Source organism: Pan paniscus, chromosome 3 (assembly GCF_029289425.2).
Source record: "Pan paniscus chromosome 3, NHGRI_mPanPan1-v2.0_pri, whole genome shotgun sequence".
Classification (NCBI taxonomy): domain Eukaryota; kingdom Metazoa; phylum Chordata; class Mammalia; order Primates; family Hominidae; genus Pan; species Pan paniscus.
Genome location: NC_073252.2, coordinates 60,861,112 through 60,869,271, shown reverse-complemented (window position 1 = coordinate 60,869,271; position 8,160 = coordinate 60,861,112).

Here is an 8,160-nt window from a genome sequence, read left to right as displayed (position 1 = left end):
AACAGGATTGTATTGTTTTAACTGCTGCTAAAGAAACTATTACATAGTTAAATTGTACAGAAAGTCTGTCTTCCTTTTGATATTTTAAGATGAGTAGTATTGCTTGGCTTTTATAATGCATGCAGCTTTATTCTCATATTTTTCCTAAAATTTATGGCCAAATGTTTACTGTTTTAGAGCTTAAGTCATTTCTCAGTGGAAATTATGGGGAATTAGAAATACAGCAACTCTTACCTTCTTCCTACTGTAAAATTGAACTATTTTGTAACGTCTTTGGTTTCATGAGCCAATTCTATTTTTTCTAGATATTTAAAAATATTCATCTGGTTGACTTTATTCTCATATTTTTAATTATTTCAATAGTTATTTGGGAACAGGTGGTGTTTGATTAAATGGATAAGTTCTTTAGTGGTAATTTCTGAGGTTTTGGTGCACATATCATGTGAGCAGTGTACCCTGCACTCAATGTATATAATCTTGTATCCCTCACCCCCTCCCACCCTCCCCTCTGAATCCTGAGAGCCTATTATATTTTTCTTGTGCCTTTGCATCCTCATAGCTTAGCTCCCACTTATAAGTGAGAATTTATGATGTTCAGTTTTCTATTGCGGAATTACTTCACTTAGAATAATGCTCTCCCACTCCTTACAAGTTGCTGTTAATGCCATTGCTTTGTTTCTTTTTATGGCTTAGTAGTATTCCATGGTGTATATATATAGTATGTATATGTGTGTGTATATACTTGTATATGTCTATGTGTGTGTGTGTGTATATATATATATATATCACATTTTCTTTATCCACCTGTTGGTTGATGGGCATTTAGGCTGGTTCCATATTTTTAAAATTGCTAATAGTGCTGTTGTAAACATGTATGCGCATGGGTCTTTTTCATATAAAACTTTTCTTCTGGGAAGATACACAGTAGTGGGATTGCTGGATCAAATGGTACTTCTACTTTTAGTTCTTATAGGAATCTTCATATGGTTTTTCACAGTATTTGTACTAGTTTGCATTCCCACAGCAGCTTAAAACTGTCCCCTTTTTTCCACATCCATGCCAACATTGTATTACTTTTGGATTTTTAAATTAGGCCATTCTTGCAGGAGTATAGTGGTATTGTGTCCGGAATTGGTGGGTTCTTGGTCTCACTGACTTCAGGAATGAAGCCGCAGACCCTCGTGGTGAGTGTTAGAGCTTTTAAGCTGGTGCGTCTGGAGTTTGTTCCTTCTGATGTTCAGATGTGTTCGGGGTTTCTTCCTTCTGGTGGGTTCTTGGTCTTACTGGCTCAGGAGTGAAGCCGCAGACCTTCGCGGTGAGTGTTATAGCTCTTAAGGTGGCGTGTCTGGAGTTGTTCATTCCTCCCGGTGGGCTCGTGGTTTTGCTGGCTTCAGGAGTGAAGCTGCAGACCTTCACAGTGAGTGTTACAGCCCATAAAAGCAGTGTGGACCCAAAGAGTGAGCAGTAGCAAGATTTATTGCAAAAAGCAAAAGAACAAATCTTCCACAGTGTGGAAGGGGACCAGAGCGGGTTGCCACTGCCGGCTAGGGCAGCCTGCTTTTATTCTCTTATCTGGCCCCACCCACATCCTGCTGATTGGTAGAGCCGAGTGGCCTGTTTTGACAGGGCGCTGATTGGTGCATTTACAAATCCTGAGCTAGATACAAAGGTTCTCCATGTCCACATCAGATTTGTTAGATACAGAGTTTCGACACACAGGTTCTCCAAGGCCCCACCAGAGCAGCTAGATACAGAATGTCGACTGGTGCAGTCATAAACACTGAGCTAAACACAGGGTGCTGATTGGTGTGTTTACAAACCTTGAGCTAAATACAGAGTGCTGATTGGTGTATTTACAATCCCTGAGCTAGACATAAAGGTTCTCCAAGGCCCCACCAGAGCAGCTAGATACAGAGTGTCGATTGGTGCACTCACAAACCTTGAGCTAAACACAGGGTGTTGATTGGTGTGTTTATAATCCCTGAGCTAGACATAAAGACTCTCCACGTCCCCACCAGACTCAGGAGCCCAGCTGGCTTCACCCAGTGGATCCCACACCTGGGTCGCAGGTGGAGCTGCCTGCCTGCCAGTCCTGCGCCATGTGCTTGCACTCCTCAGCCCTTGGGTGGTGGATGGGACTGGGCGCCGTTGAGCAGGGGGTGGCACTCGTAGGGGAGGCTTGGGCAACACAGGAGCCCATGGTGGGGGTGGGAAGCTCAGGCATGGCAGGCTGCAGGTCCCGAGCCCTGCCCCGCAGAAAGGCAGCTAAGGCCCCGTGAGAAATCGAGCGCAGCGCCAGTGGGCCGGCACTGCTGGGGGACCCAGTACACCCTCCCCAGCCACTGGCCCGGGTGCTAAGCCCCTCACTTCCCGGGGCCGGCAAGGCCAGCCGGCTGCTCCGAGTGGGAGGCCGGCCAAGCCCACGCCCACCCGGAACTCCCGCTGGCCCACAAGGGCTGCAGGCAGCCCTGGTTCCCGCTCGCGCCTCTCCCTCCACACCTCCCTGCAGCTGAGGGAGCCGGCTCTGGCCTTGGCCAGCCCAGAAAGGGGCTCCCACAGTGCAGTGGTGGGATGAAGGGCTCCTCAAGTGCCACCATAGTGGGAGCCCAGGCAGAGGAGGTGCCGAAAGCAAGCGAGGGCTCTGAGGACTGCCAGCATGCTGTCATCTCTCAGTATTGCATTGTGCTTTTGATTTGCATTTTACTGATAATTAGTGAAGTTGAGTATTTTTTCATACGTGTTGGCCAATTATATATCTTCTTTTAAGAATTGTCTATTTATTACCTTAGCCTACTTTTTGAACGGTTTTGTTTTTCTCTTGTGGATTTGTTTTAGTTCTTTGTAGATTCTGGACATTTGTCCTTTGTCAGATGCATACTTCCTGAATATTTTCGATTACTCTGTGAGTTGTCTGTTTACACAACTGATTATTTCTTTTGCTGGCAGAAGCCTTTTAGTTTAATTAAATCACAACTGTTTATCTTTGTTTTAGTTGCATTTGCTTTTGGATTTTTGGTCATGATGTTTTTACCTAATCCAATGTCTAGAAGAGTTTTTGAAATGTTACCTTCTAGAATTTTTTATTGTTTAAGGTTTAGATTTCATTATGTGATCCATCCTGAGTTGATTTTTATAAGGTGAGAGACAAAGATGCAGTTTCATTCTTCTACATGTGGACTGCCAATTATTTCAGCCCCATTTGTTGAATAGGGTGTCATTTCCCCACTTTGTGTTTTCGTTTGCTTTGTCAAAGATCAGTTAGCTGTAAGTATTTGGCTTTATTTCTGGATTCTCTATTCTGTTCCATTGATCTACATGCCTGCTTTTATACCAATACCATGTTGTTTTGGTAACTTTGAATATGCCTTTTAATATGATGGGTAATGTAAAGAGGAGGTGCCAGCTGGGCTTCCTGGGTCAAGTATGGACAGAAAGCTGTGAAACTCACTCATTTACTGCAGGAGGACTTACTTTGATCCTGGATGAATAATATTGAAGATAAACGCTTAAAATATTCCTAACACCAGGATTTGTGCATGTGTTTTCCTCCCCAAGAAAGCTATAAACAATGAAAATTTTGCTGTAAGTTTCCCTGTGCCCTCTCTTCCTCTCTCCCTTCCCCATTCCCGAAAACTAAAGTGAAAGAAATGTTAACTGCCTGTTTTTCTGTAACCAGTGGGCCTTATCTATACTCCTAATTCCAGTTCCTTGTAAACATCCTTTGTAAAGTCCCATAAGATCCTGTCTCCTTTGCCATACAGCTGCAAGGTCATAAAGTAGATAAAACCTAAGTTGCAATTCTGGTTTTCCTCAAGATCTAAGACATGTTACAAAGAGTTCATTGTCTTTGTTTCTGATCTGGTAACATCTACCTGCTGCACATATTTCCCACCTTAAAGAGTTTAAAAGGCAATCGTATAATCCAACTCTGGCTACCCTTTCGGGACCCCTTCCACACTCTGGAAGCTTTGTACTCTTGCTCTGCTCAATAAAACCTACTGCTCATTCTCGGTCCGGGTCTCTATCACTTGCCGTGGTCAGCCGCCACACCAGTTTTTGATGTGGCTAGGCAAGAACCTTAGGCATTACAATGTGATGCCCTCAGATTTGTTCTTTTTTTCTTAGTCTTGCTTTGGCTATGCGAGGTTCAAAGCTGAGAATCAAATAACAACTCATCCATTTTCACAATAGCTGCAAAAACAAAAAATACTTAGAAATATAACTAACCAAGAGTGTGAAAAGTCTCTACAAAGAAAAATACAAAACTTTGAGATGACAGAAACAAATGGAAATACAGCCCATGCTCATGGATGGGTAGAATCAATTTTGTGAAAATGAGCATATTGCCAAAAGAAATCTATAAATCCAATTCAATTCTCATTAAAATATCATCATCATTCTTAGCAGAACGAGAAAAAACAATCCTAAGTTTCATATGGGTTTTATTATCATTTTTGACCTTTAATAACAATTGTAAGTCCTTAATTTTAGGTTGTGATAATATAGAAATTGCACTTTAAAGGGACTTAGTGAATTTTCAATCTTGCTCAACATACATGTACATATACATGTCCATTTCTTTTAAAACAAGACACAGCATCAATTAACTAGCTAATGGATATGTTGTGAAATTCCATGTGTATTTTGAAGACAGCTTGAAATAATTATTATTATTCTACATAACTATACTTTAAATAATCTTTTTTTTATTTTCCACAAAGCCTTTTGATTCATCCCTCCTATAAATATAATATGGACATATAAATTTTTAGCATGTTAAAAAATATATACAAAGCATTAAAAAGTTTATAAATTTTGTGGAAAATAGCTAAATCAAGTCATAAATCTCCTTTAATCTACACATCAGGGAAGCACTTTATGATCAAACTAGTCCAGATTGACAGAAATCTACTTGTCTTTGTCACTAAAAGCTCTTACCATTAACCAATTCTCACAAAAAGTATTCTCCAGGGTAAGGTTTGATTAAAAACAAATATATATGTATATTTATAATTTTATACACATAGATAAATCATGTAATATATAGACACTTACACACTAAAACATTGACAAGATAGAGAAATTATAGAAAATTTCATACAATTCATCCAGGAATTAATACAGATATAAAGAAAAACAGAACTTTTATAGTGTCAAAGATTAATAATGTTGTCTTATCATGCTTATAAACCTGAATTAATTCACATAAAACCTATCCTATAACACACATAACAAAAGATTGGTATCCATTGTTCAGTGAGAACTACAAATCACCAACCAAAACAGACTAATAAAAAATTGATGAAAATCTGAAGAAGCAATTCAAAGTAAAAATGGCCAATAAGATATAAAAGACTAAAAAGCTACTGACGCTCAGAAAAATAGAACTAATACCAACAAATTAATGCCATAGAGAAGATTTGCACCCCATAAAAACCTGAGAAATCTATTTTTGAGGGAGTATAATTTGAAATAACACTCTTAAATAAAATGTAAATATGCCATTTGAAACTGAAGTTTTACGTATAGAAATCTGTCATGCAGAAATCCTTGCATATAAGCACATGAATGAACCAAATTTCTCCAGCACTTAAATAGCTTTCAGTCAATGAACACGTGTCCCTCCAACAAATGTTTGAATGTAGCCATTGCAGAGAACAGGCTGATTATCACATTACTAAACAGAAAAAGTAGTTTCCAGAAAAACAAATAAGTATTTTTTTGTAATGAAATAAAATATATGTAAGCTAGTACAAAGAAAGAATCTCGAAAAATACATGTAATTCCAAGGATGAGAATTTAAATTTTTATTCTATACAAATCTGCAATGTTTAACTTTACACAACATTTTCATGTATTACTTATGAGATTTAAAATTTAATTTGTGGAATAAACACATTAATTCAAGACAGGAAGTTCCAAAATGTAATATCATATTATTAATTCGCTAGTGTCATTCAAAAACTTGATAATGTTTCTCATATATCAGCTCTTTTATCCACTTGTAGCTTGTTTTTAGGACATTTGTTCTATTTTAAAAAATGTATGAATAAATACGATACAATGTTTAAAAATTGCAATAATTGTAGAAATCTAAATTCATGTAATTTTAATATTTTTTCTTTAACTATTTTTAATATTTTATGAATCATACAATAGTTTAATAACTTCTGCCTTCTCAGGAAGATTTTATTTGTTGTTATTTTGAGACATGACTATAAATCCATTGACAATTTTCCTATCAAGTAATATCCCCTCCCTTTGAAGTTTGGCAAACTTTGTAGCTGTCTCAACACAAAGAATGTAATGGAAATAATGCAACTAAGCATTCAAAGCTCTGGTGGAAACACAGCATGTTCTCTCTCTGTTTCTCTTTCTCTCTTTCTGTTTCTTCTTTTCATGTCTTTTTTTCTCTCACTATTGCTCAACAACTCAATCTGTAGTCCCCATAACAAATGACAATTTTGTAGAGACATAAATATATGCCTAAGAAATCCTGGTAGCCCACTAGCACTCTGAGCCTTTCAACATGAATCACTAAGTATGTAAGTGAATGATCTTCAGATAATTATAGACCCAGGCACCATAGAAAAGTAGCTACCTAAGAAACTCTGTGGAAGGAACACACAACTGAGCCCACCTAACACAGAAACTCTGAGAGGTGACAATAAAATGATTACAGTTGTTTTAAGGCCCCACATTTGGAAACTATTTGTTATGCAGTGACACATACCTGGAATAACTATTCCACATATTTTAAATTATAAATTTATAATAAAATTACAATTAATATATATCTACATGAGTGGGAAACTGTGATACTACACTTTGAAAATATCTGCACCCAGAGTAAGAGAGTCAACATAACATGGTGGTTAAGAGCTCGCACTCTGGATCCAGATGGGCTTGATTCAAGTCTTAGAAACCACTATATGATGACGTGGGGTTCAACAAGTTACGGAGACTTCATTTGCCTCAGCTCCCTCACCAATGAAATGGCAATAGTTGTCATCGCGTTATCAATATCATGGGGTTGCTGAAAGAATGAAGTCATTAATATTGCAAAGCACTAACAATTGTGTGTACAACAAAATAAAATTTGCAATACTCTGATTAGACAAAAAAAAATTCCACAATAATAATTTTAGTGTTCATATAATTGCATAATATATTATAGTTTCAAAACATGCTATGTTTCTAATGTAAATGATTAAAATGACAGCATTTACTATTTCAAGCATATGGGAATTAAATTTGTAGCATAAACCAAGGGCTGACAAACTATGGTCTCTTGGTCAAATCTGGTCACACATTTGTTTATTTAAAGAATAATTGATATAGGAATTTTACACCACAAAATTATACAATTAAACCAGTTTATGTGCATTATTCATTGGCGTTTAACACATTTGCCAGTACCACTACTATCTAGATCCAAAGTAATTTTTTCACTTCAAAAGGGAGCTTTATACCCATTAGACAGTCATGTCACATTCTCCCATTCTCCATGCCTTGCAACCTGGCATTATGTGTTGGCATCATTCTATAGCCTATTGGGTAATACTTTTTAAAAAATCCAAATAGGTATATAACTTCAACAAAGTGTTTTATTTTTTCTTACTTCTAACATGTCCTATTTGTTTCTAAATAGTAATTCTATGATGTATAAAATTAAAATTTTATTTCTAATTGCTCTGTTATTAAACATATTCAGAGGTATTGTGATTTATATTGTTATGAATTCTTTCCAATTTTATATTGAAGTCTCTTTCTTGAGAATGGCCATAAACCAACATCCTGGAAAGCTCTGATGGAGGTGAGGAAATGAGTTTCAGATGTATGAGTCAGGTAAAATATATTGAAATGAGAAAGGAAGAACAAAATGCATAAAATAGAAGAAATGTATTACTCATAGTTCCTAAGTGACGTTAGGGATGATGATAAGAAACTGACAGAAAGTCCGGAGGTGGTAGAGAGCTCAATCAGCTGTCTGGAAGTGGAAGGGGGAACCCCTGTGGGAGAGCTTTTATTAAGGACCATGGATATTATTTCCTAGGCTTCTCTGCAGGAGTAGAAGAATGGCTGGATTAAGGGAATACACATGAAGGGGAAAATTATTATATGACTCTGGTATTGATCAATAGGTTATATCATGGTCAT